This window comes from Mustelus asterias, chromosome 5 (genome assembly GCF_964213995.1).
Source record: "Mustelus asterias chromosome 5, sMusAst1.hap1.1, whole genome shotgun sequence".
NCBI lineage: Eukaryota > Metazoa > Chordata > Chondrichthyes > Carcharhiniformes > Triakidae > Mustelus > Mustelus asterias.
Window position 1 is genome coordinate 109,813,319 of NC_135805.1, and position 9,343 is coordinate 109,822,661.

Below are 9,343 nucleotides of genomic sequence, written 5' to 3' on the forward strand. Positions count from 1 at the left end.
TCACCTATCAACCCCATCATTATCTGTTTACCACCCCCACCCTCCCCCCTCCCAAGAGTGGCACAAAATCCTCATTCACATCCACAAATCCCTCAATTTCCACAACTCCATTCCACTTACTTATGAAACCTGTTCCAGCACTACATCCAGTTTGCATCCTCCTCCCTTAATGAATCTCAATTATTATGCATTTTCCTTTCTGTCCTGCCATTTCAAATGATCACAGCCCCATGTTGCAGTTTACTTCATGGATTAGCGAGGAACTGTTTGAAAGCACTAATAGAATCGCTTCTCGGCCTTTTGGCTAAGATCAAGTGTAGTATGGATAGGATGCTGCACTTGGTTGAGGTCATTAGGTTACATTGAGGCTTCATATGTTTCATATGAAGCAATTTTTAAAAGCGGCATCTCGGCCTTTTGGCTAAGATGCAAATGAGCTCAAGTCTTGGAGGAGGAACCTCCCCCTTCTCCAATCAGCTTGGCTCATGTAGATCAGGCCCAGGACAGGGTGGTTTGGCCGCTCGCCCTGTCTTGTCAGCCTGGATCGGAAATGTCTCAACTTGTTGAGACTCTGAATTGGATTTGATTTGATTGAATTGGAAAAGTATAAAAAAAATAGAATCATTAGAATGGCAACAGCACCAAAGGAGACCATTTGGTCTATTGTTTTTGTGCCAACTCTCCACACAAGTAACTCTGCTGCTCCCAATCCCCTGCCATTTCCCCATGGCCCAGCAATTCTTTATTTTCAGGTATTTATCCAATTCCAATTTTAAAATGTCATGATTGAACCTGCCTCGACTAGACGGGGAATGCATTCAGATGCAAACCACTAGCTGTGTAAAATATGTTTGCTCGGCTGTAGTTTGCTTCAAAATCTGAAGATTTGGTTGTTCTGATAAATCATTCCAAGAAGTATATAAATAACCAAGAAATGAAATTGAATATAATATTCAATGGAACCTACACAATAAAATACACGGCATTTATTTTAAAAAATTTACAGCTTAAACTTTACCTCTTATTTCAAACTCAAATAAAGCAACACTTTTCTTCTATTGCATTTAAATCTAAAGCCTCAATTCTAATCTAACCTAGACAGTGGAAATAGCAGTGGTCATTTTGTACCCTGGCGATATAATCTGTTCAGTTTAGAACTGGAGGTTGTCATCAATTGGTCTGTTATGACTTTTCTTCGTAATAGCATTCAACCTTTAAAATCACTCCTCTAATTGATAAACTAATCAGATAGGTTTCACATGACTCATCTTGATTATCAACCTTCCTGAACCTAACAGCAAGAGCTCCATGAAACACATCTTTTTATCTTCTCTCCCCCTCAAGGATTAATACTGAACTCTGCACTTTTACAGGGAAGTGTTTGTATCTGGTCAGTAAACAGCTATTGTTCTGCTCTACTTATCTATAAAGAGCTGGAAAATTCAAAGATTTTGCTAAATTGCTTTTTAAGTGTTTGCTGACTGGAGCTGTCAGATTACGATCAGACCCCTAAGTCTGGAGGCTAATGGAACTTTGACAGTTGGAGAACTTTTCACAAATGGCATAATTGTTAGGCCATGCCAGACAGTCCTTTTAAACATAAAGGATTATAAGGGATGCTCAAGAGGAAACAACATCTAGGGCAGTATAGAAACATCCCTGACTGTTGCTATTTCTTTAGTTACTCAATACTGCATTTAAATATTGCACTTTCATTTTCCGAACCTTTGATTTGTCTTCAGTGACAATGGATGTCTGTCACACATCTGAGAATTTTCTGTGCAAAATTCATGGGGGAGAAAACTGCTGGCACAGTGTAGTCAAGGCAACCTGCAGCGTAGGGGTTCAATCTGTCGAGGAGGATACCACAAAATGGGTAATGGAAAATGGGCCATCCCTTTTACACTCTGTCCCATTATCTTTTCCTTTGTTGTCAGTGATAAACAAAATTGGATTGCATGTGAGGGCAGTCACGTTACCATCCCCAACATGAATTTTACCCTTGGTGGTTAATCCAACCATGTGCCTTGTGTTACTGTAACTCTATTTATGACCTGTGACCTCGAATGAATTGAGGTTAGATCAGATGATTTGGCCTGATATAGTACTCGTGACATTGACTCCTGAATACTCTGTGATGACAATCTATTGCTTGTGAATAAATGATTTATCTGTGTTTGTGCCCGCAAAAAAAGTTTTAACAAGGAGTATCGCAGCAGTTCACTGTGTATTCATATTCGCACTTCCACAGTTCATAACGGGTGACAATTCCACCTAATATTTCTTCTTCATGTCCCTATTTAAGTGAAACTAACCTGCTATTCCAGAGCTGTTGGTCTGTTTACTGCTCAGCAACATGATAATTCAAAGCAAGGAAACTGACAACATGCTGGAGGGAATTATCAAGCAATGACCATGGTCTGCAACTTCTTCAACTTCATTCACTTTTAAAGACAATTTGTTCAGTTTGAATCAGAATAGGAAGTAAGAGCAACCTCTAAAAGAATGCTAAAGGTGTCGTTCGTACATTTGAATGTTACCATCTTTAATTCTCACTTTTTAAGCCTTCCGCTCACTCCAATATCTGGATTGCGTCATAAGTAGAGTAGCTATTCCAATATAAAAAAGACAACTGATATTGTAACATTGGGATAGCTGTCACACAGACTAGTAAAGCAATAGCCTGATATAGTCATACTCACAAAATCGTACCTTACAGAGAATGTTCCAGGCACCACCATCACCCTCTCTGGGTGTGCTTTGTCCCATTGGCAGGACAGACCCAGCAGAGGTAATGGCACAGTGATACACAGTCAGGACAGAGTTGCCTTGGGAGGCCTCAACATTGATTCTGGACCACATGAAGCCTCACGGCCAAAAGAGAAAACACTGGAAAATCTCAGCAGGTCTGGCAGCATCTGTAAAGGAGAGAAAAGAGACCATAAGACATAGGAGCAGGATTAGGCCACTTGACCTGTTGAGTCTACTCCGCCATTCAATCATGGCTGATATTTTTCTCATCCCCATTCTCCTGCTTTTTCCCCATAACCCCTGATCCCCTTATTAATCAAGAACCTAGCTATCTCTGTCTTAAAGACACTCAATGACCTGGCCTCCACAGCCTTCTGCGGCAAAGAGTTCCATAGATTCACCACTCTCTGGCTGAAGAAATTCCTCCTCATCTCTGTTTTAAAGGATCGTCCCTTTAGCCTAAGGTTGTGCCCTCTGGTTCTAGTTTATCCTATTAGTAGAAACATCCTCTCCACATCCACTCTATCCAGGCTTCGTAGTATTCTGTAATGTCCATCACTATGGCTGGCTTGGTATGCGCCCAAGGTGGCCGAGTCCTCAAGGATATGGCTGCTCGACTGGGTCTGTACCAGGTGGCGAGGGAACCAACAAGTGATAAAACCTATGGGATCTCATCCTCACTAATCTACCTGCTCAAATGCATCTACCCAAGATGGTATTAATAGGTTGATTTAACAAGATTTAGCCCTTATGAATCAATATTGCCTGTATTTTTTGCTAGTTTAATATCAAAGAGGTAAACCTCAAGTCTCCTCAAGATAGATATTACCACTACTTCATCCAGAATTGATTGGTGGGTGTACAGTGGTCTGAGTTCTTTTGGTCACGTTTTTTTGAAACTGGGTCCCAGATTAATTTATCGTACTGTGGATGCTGGAAATCTGAAATATAAACATTAATGACTGGAAATACTCAGCAGATCACACAGCATCTGTGGAGAGAGAAACAGTTACGGCTCTCTCCATAAATGCTGACTGAGGTATTGAATATTTCTCGCACTTTTTTGTTTGGAGTCCATGGTGGCTTGTTCTGTGCTCTGTATTTAGAAATCAAAGAAAAGTGAATGCTGGTATAGTAATGAAGTGCCGTTTTCAGCTGCGTTTCATATATATTTTAGTAATAAATGTGCTAATACCATTACTGGAAACTGGTGGTGTAATCAAATCTGATGGCAGAACATCAATATCTCATCAACCTATATTTTTATTCTGTTGACAGACTTTCCAATCTGGGGACCTTTGATCCTTTCTGTGCTATCCAATTGGAATGCTAAGCATTCAATGAGCACTTAGTGATTGAAATTAACCAGGGGACTATTTAGTAACACGTTGGTTAACAAGCTGTATAAAATCCTAATGCGCATAAGGCTAAACACCTGAACTAAAATTACAGCCTGATGGAATTTTATTTGAACAGGTTCTCTAATTGTTCCTGCAAGATCAATATTCGACCCAATTTCTATCCTTTATAGAACCAGAGCACCTTGAAATGATGACTAAAATTTGTGGGTGGGTGCTCATATATTCTTATGAGTTTCCTCCGTTCCCCTGAGGAATTAATCCATTTGAATTAAATGGGTTACACCTGCATTAAAATGGCAAAGGAAGGAAGGTCATATGACCTTGCATTACATTTCTTCACTAATATTATCAACAGGAATTTTTAGACCAAGTCATTTATTGACATATCGCTGCATCGTAATTCAAGATATACATTAATTATAGCTGACATGAATAAAAAAAGACAGTGCAATTTTATAAATATATATATATTCAATCTTTTACAACTTTACATTAGTGATTCTCTTTCACAAGGACACAAGATAAATACAAATGAGCCCTTCTATGTGGCCCACCTATGCTCATTCATCCAGGAAGTCCCACCATCACAGCACTTAACTGTTTCCAAAGTGAAGGGAGAAAGTGGAACACCAGCACTTTGGCAATGCGATATTGTCATTTGACTGAATATTTTGTGAAGCCGCAAACCTCAGAACTGGCCACTATATCAGTGTCATGTGAATATGATTAAATCTTCCATCTATCATTTTCACAGTTGACAGCTCAGTGTGCATCAGCAAAACCAGAACATTGAATTCATTCGTTACACCGACAAATGGAAAGATTCTTGAGGTGGGCCATGAATTTCGCCAAATACTGCATTTTTGTGCGGGGCTGCCATTTCTGACTTTTAGGCCATAAAAATTAAACCAGTATAAATGTTTTTGCCAGGCCTGTTATGAACTGGGAGGGCACAAATCTAAAAGCATCACAAAACTGTCGTCACGAATAGTGTTTAGGCTTTTCAGTCTCACAAAAATGATCCCTTTTGCAGAAATGCATACTTTGTCACTTAACATATCAATCCTCTCAAGACATTATAATCCAAGTTATAACTTCAAACCTTCCAATATCAACAGATTGCAGCAACATTCGATTCCTGTTATCTTCAGTTTCTTATGAATGAAGAAAAGACCCGATTTGAATATTCCGTTCTAGGTGGCCTGTGTTCAGTTCAAGTGAGAATTTTAGAAACATTCTTGAACTGTTCAAGAGGTTGATCACCAAATTATCTATGCTGCACCATTATAGTTAAATTAAATATATTAAAATCAAGTCACTCTTTCATTGTGCTAAAGAATCTTGTCAGAAGCCATACCAAGTTTATACCATACCATCACTATGTTAATCCATGCATCTATTGGTCTTTTGTAAAAAAGAAAATCAGTTTTTTGTTTAGATTGTAATCTGAATTTATCAAATCAGTTATAAAGTTTGACCCGAGATGGTCAGAACTAATCAGAATGGCAGGAGGATGTGACTCCTAACAACATCTGTCAGATGCTATTTTAACTCCAAAATCTTAGTTGAATCCATTTGATTAATGTCCTGCCTGGAACCTTGTGTGTTGACAAAAAGAGGTGTGAACTTGTACCTGGTTACTGCATGTCCAACACGTGATTGATGAGTATGCACTAGCTCTGGGGCCATCCTATTTTCAAGAAGGGGAAGAATCCCTGCCAGGCAGGCCTAAACTGCCCGAGGCACCAAAAAAGTTGTACCTTGCAAGGTACAACTGCTTTAAATTTCCTCACGGTCCTACCACTCCCTCATTGACAGAAATCCTGGTGAAAAATGTGAATGGCCGGCAGCTTTGCCAGTTTTATGCCCAAAGTTTGATGGGAGGTCAGAGCAACCCGGCGTTTAATTTCCAGGTGAATGCGTGGGATGTCGGCCATGGTGACTCAGGCTATGAAGGAGAGAACTGGAGCCTCATGAGCAGCAGTGGGACTGTAGGATCAGCATGCCAAGTGCTTCCCAAAGGTTAGCTCCGTCTTCATTGCTTCCTGCTTCTACATCCCAGCAAAGGATGGTACACTCCAGCACCATATTGAGAAGTATCTAGGGTACACTGCCACAGTTCAGGAAAGGATTGCATAGTATTACATGGATTCTATGTAGTCCATTCCTGAAGGATGTTTTACAACATGCAAGGGTGAAATTGGACACAGGCAGACATGCAAAACATGCAGAATCACATTTGTTGACCATGATAGGACATGCCTGACATTCAGTTCTGTTGGAGTCAAATTTTTAAATATTCTTTCATGCGATGTGGGTGTTGTGTTGCTGGCAGGACTAGCATTCGTTGCCCATTCCTTAAACAGTGGTTTGCCGGGCCATTTCAGAGGGCATTTAAGAATGAACCACATTGCTATGGATCTGGAGTCTGGATCTGGAGCCTGTAAAGATGGCAGATTTCACTTAGTGAACCAGATGGGTTTTTACAATAACCGTTCCATGATTAATTTAGATTTTTAAGTCTAATAGACTTATAATTTAATTATTCAAATTGTACCATCTGCCATGGTAGAATTAAAACCCAGGCCCTCAGAACATTAACCAGGGTGTCTGGATTATCAGTCCCAGTGACAATACCACTGTCCCACTGTCTCCCTATGCTTGGCAAGGCTTTGACTTTTTATTGTAGATGAGGGGATAAGCGTTGATGCTGAATGTGATGGTCACCAAATTTAAAAATCCACAGCTGAATGAATGGACGGAAAATCATGGGCGCCTTGTGTCTGACTTCACAACATATTCAGCCTGTGTGTAAAGCTCTGTGTTGGGAATGTTAAAGGTGAGAACCTACTCTGAGCTGAGGGACATGGGGCTCAGCTTCAGAAAACTGTTTGTCAATCCATTTCTTTTTAAGGAGTAAAGGAGCTGAACAGATGAACAAATAATCAGCAAACGTGAACCATAGAAATTGCAAAGACAAACAAAGCAGATCCTGGCAGTCATCCTTCTGACGGCCCTCACTGTCTTCAGTAAAAAAATATCATTGCCATGTACAGGGACCCTAGATAAATGAAGGGATAAGGTTAGATTCTAAAATTTCACAGAGGCTGCATTCTGTCCCTCTGCAATGGGCGTGTACAGTCCTAAACCTGCCAGAAGCTATTGCTCTCTGCTGTGAGGAGCTGAACACAAACAAGTTACCGATGTCAGCTGAACTCGAGAATTGTATCGTAGTGCAAAGCATCCACAGAAATTATAAGCAAATTGTTAGTAATAGTTGAGCAAATTGTGAATTATAAAAGGAACGTAATGTTGAGTACTAAATTAACGTCATGAAGCAAAATTTACTGTCTGCACATGATATTATAAAAAGTGATTAGAATTGAAATATCATTGTCAAATAATTCAAAATACCAAAATATTCCAACATTTACCTCAAAGTATACCGATATTGCAATCACATCACATAAGTTGGAGTAATTATTATACCGTGCATCTGAGATTGAAGTGACTTTATGCACAGGGAGTCAGGCTAGATTGATTTTGGACCATATAAGTCAAAATTAAATCAATGGATATTGATATGACTTGTACATATTGCAATATTCATTGTTAAGTGCATTTAATTACAGCTTTCTTGGTCCCTATCCAATATGACAATATGTACTGCCTACCCAGTATGTATTTGGTTGGCTCGGCCATTAATATGGTTTGGTTATGCCAAATGGGGTTGAGCAGAGCAGCACAGGAACAGTATTCAGGGCAGAAGGAACAGTATTCAGAATGTTATACTCCAAAAAGCCAGTTGGTCAATGATAGAACTGGAGCCAATCTTTACACAATTTTATAATTAATATACACATGTCTTAAACTAACAGCCACAGTTTCAATCCGTATTTATTAATAGGAATTCCAGTGAATCACTGGATAGTGCCCACGACCTGCATACATATAAACAAAGTTAATATACAATCAACAAGAAGGCACTCCAGTCTGAAGATTAGCAGGTCACTAAATTAATGAGATTAATGGGCCATTAATGGGGAGGTGATGGCCTAGTGGTATTATCACTAGACTATTAATCCAGAAACTCAGCTAATGTTCTGGGGATTCAGGTTCGAATCCCATCATGGCAGATGGTGGAATTTGAATTTTTAAAAGAAATCTGGAATTAAGAATCTATTGATGACCAGGAAACCATTGTCGGAAAAACCCATCTGGTTCACTAATGTCCTTTAGAACATAGAACATAGAACAGTACAGCACAGAACAGGCCCTTCGGCTCACGATGTTGTGCCGACCTTCATCTGAAACCAAGATCAAGCTATCCCACTCCCTACCATCCTGGTGTGCTCCATGTGCCTATCCAATAACCGCTTAAATGTTCCTAAAGTGTCTGACTCCACTATCACTGCAGGCAGTCCATTCCACACCCCAACCACTCTCTGCGTGAAGAACCTACCTCTGATATCCTTCCTATATCTCCCACCATGAACCCTATAGTTATGCCCCCTCGTAATAGCTCCATCCACCTGAGGAAATAGTCTTTGAACGTTCACTCGATCTATCCCCTTCATCATTTTATAAACCTCTATTAAGTCTCCCCTCAATCTCCTCCGCTCCAGAGAGAACAGCCCCAGCTCCCTCAACCTTTCCTCATAAGACCGACACTCCAAACCAGGCAGCATCCTGGTAAATCTCCTCTGCACTCTTTCCAGCGCTTCCACATCCTTCTTATAGTGAGGTGACCAGAACTGCACGCAATATTCCAAATGCGGTCTCACCAAGGTCCTGTACAGTTGCAGCATAACCCCACGGCTCTTAAACTCCAACCCCCTGTTAATAAAAGCTAACACACTATATGCCTTCTTCACAGCTCTATCCACTTGAGTGGCAACCTTTAGAGATCTGTGGATATGGACCCCAAGATCTCTCTGTTCCTCCACAGTCTTCAGAACCCTACCTTTGACCCTGTAATCCACATTTAAATTAGTCCTACCAAAATGAATCACCTCACATTTATCAGGGTTAAACTCCATTTGCCATTTTTCAGCCCAGCTTTGCATCCTATCTATGTCTCTTTGCAGCCTACAACACCCCTCCACCTCATCCACTACTCCACCAATCTTGGTGTCATCAGCAAATTTACTGATCCACCCTTCAGCCCCCTCCTCTAAGTCATTAATAAAAATCACAAAGAGCAGAGGACCAAGCACCGATCCCTGCGGCAC

At 40.4% G+C, this 9,343-nt stretch overlaps 1 pseudogene; it reads left to right on the top strand.

Moving 5' to 3' along the window:
* Positions 1 to 284: 284 nt before the first annotated feature.
* Positions 285 to 494, top strand: LOC144494535 (U2 spliceosomal RNA; annotated as a pseudogene).
* Positions 495 to 9,343: the final 8,849 nt, after the last annotated feature.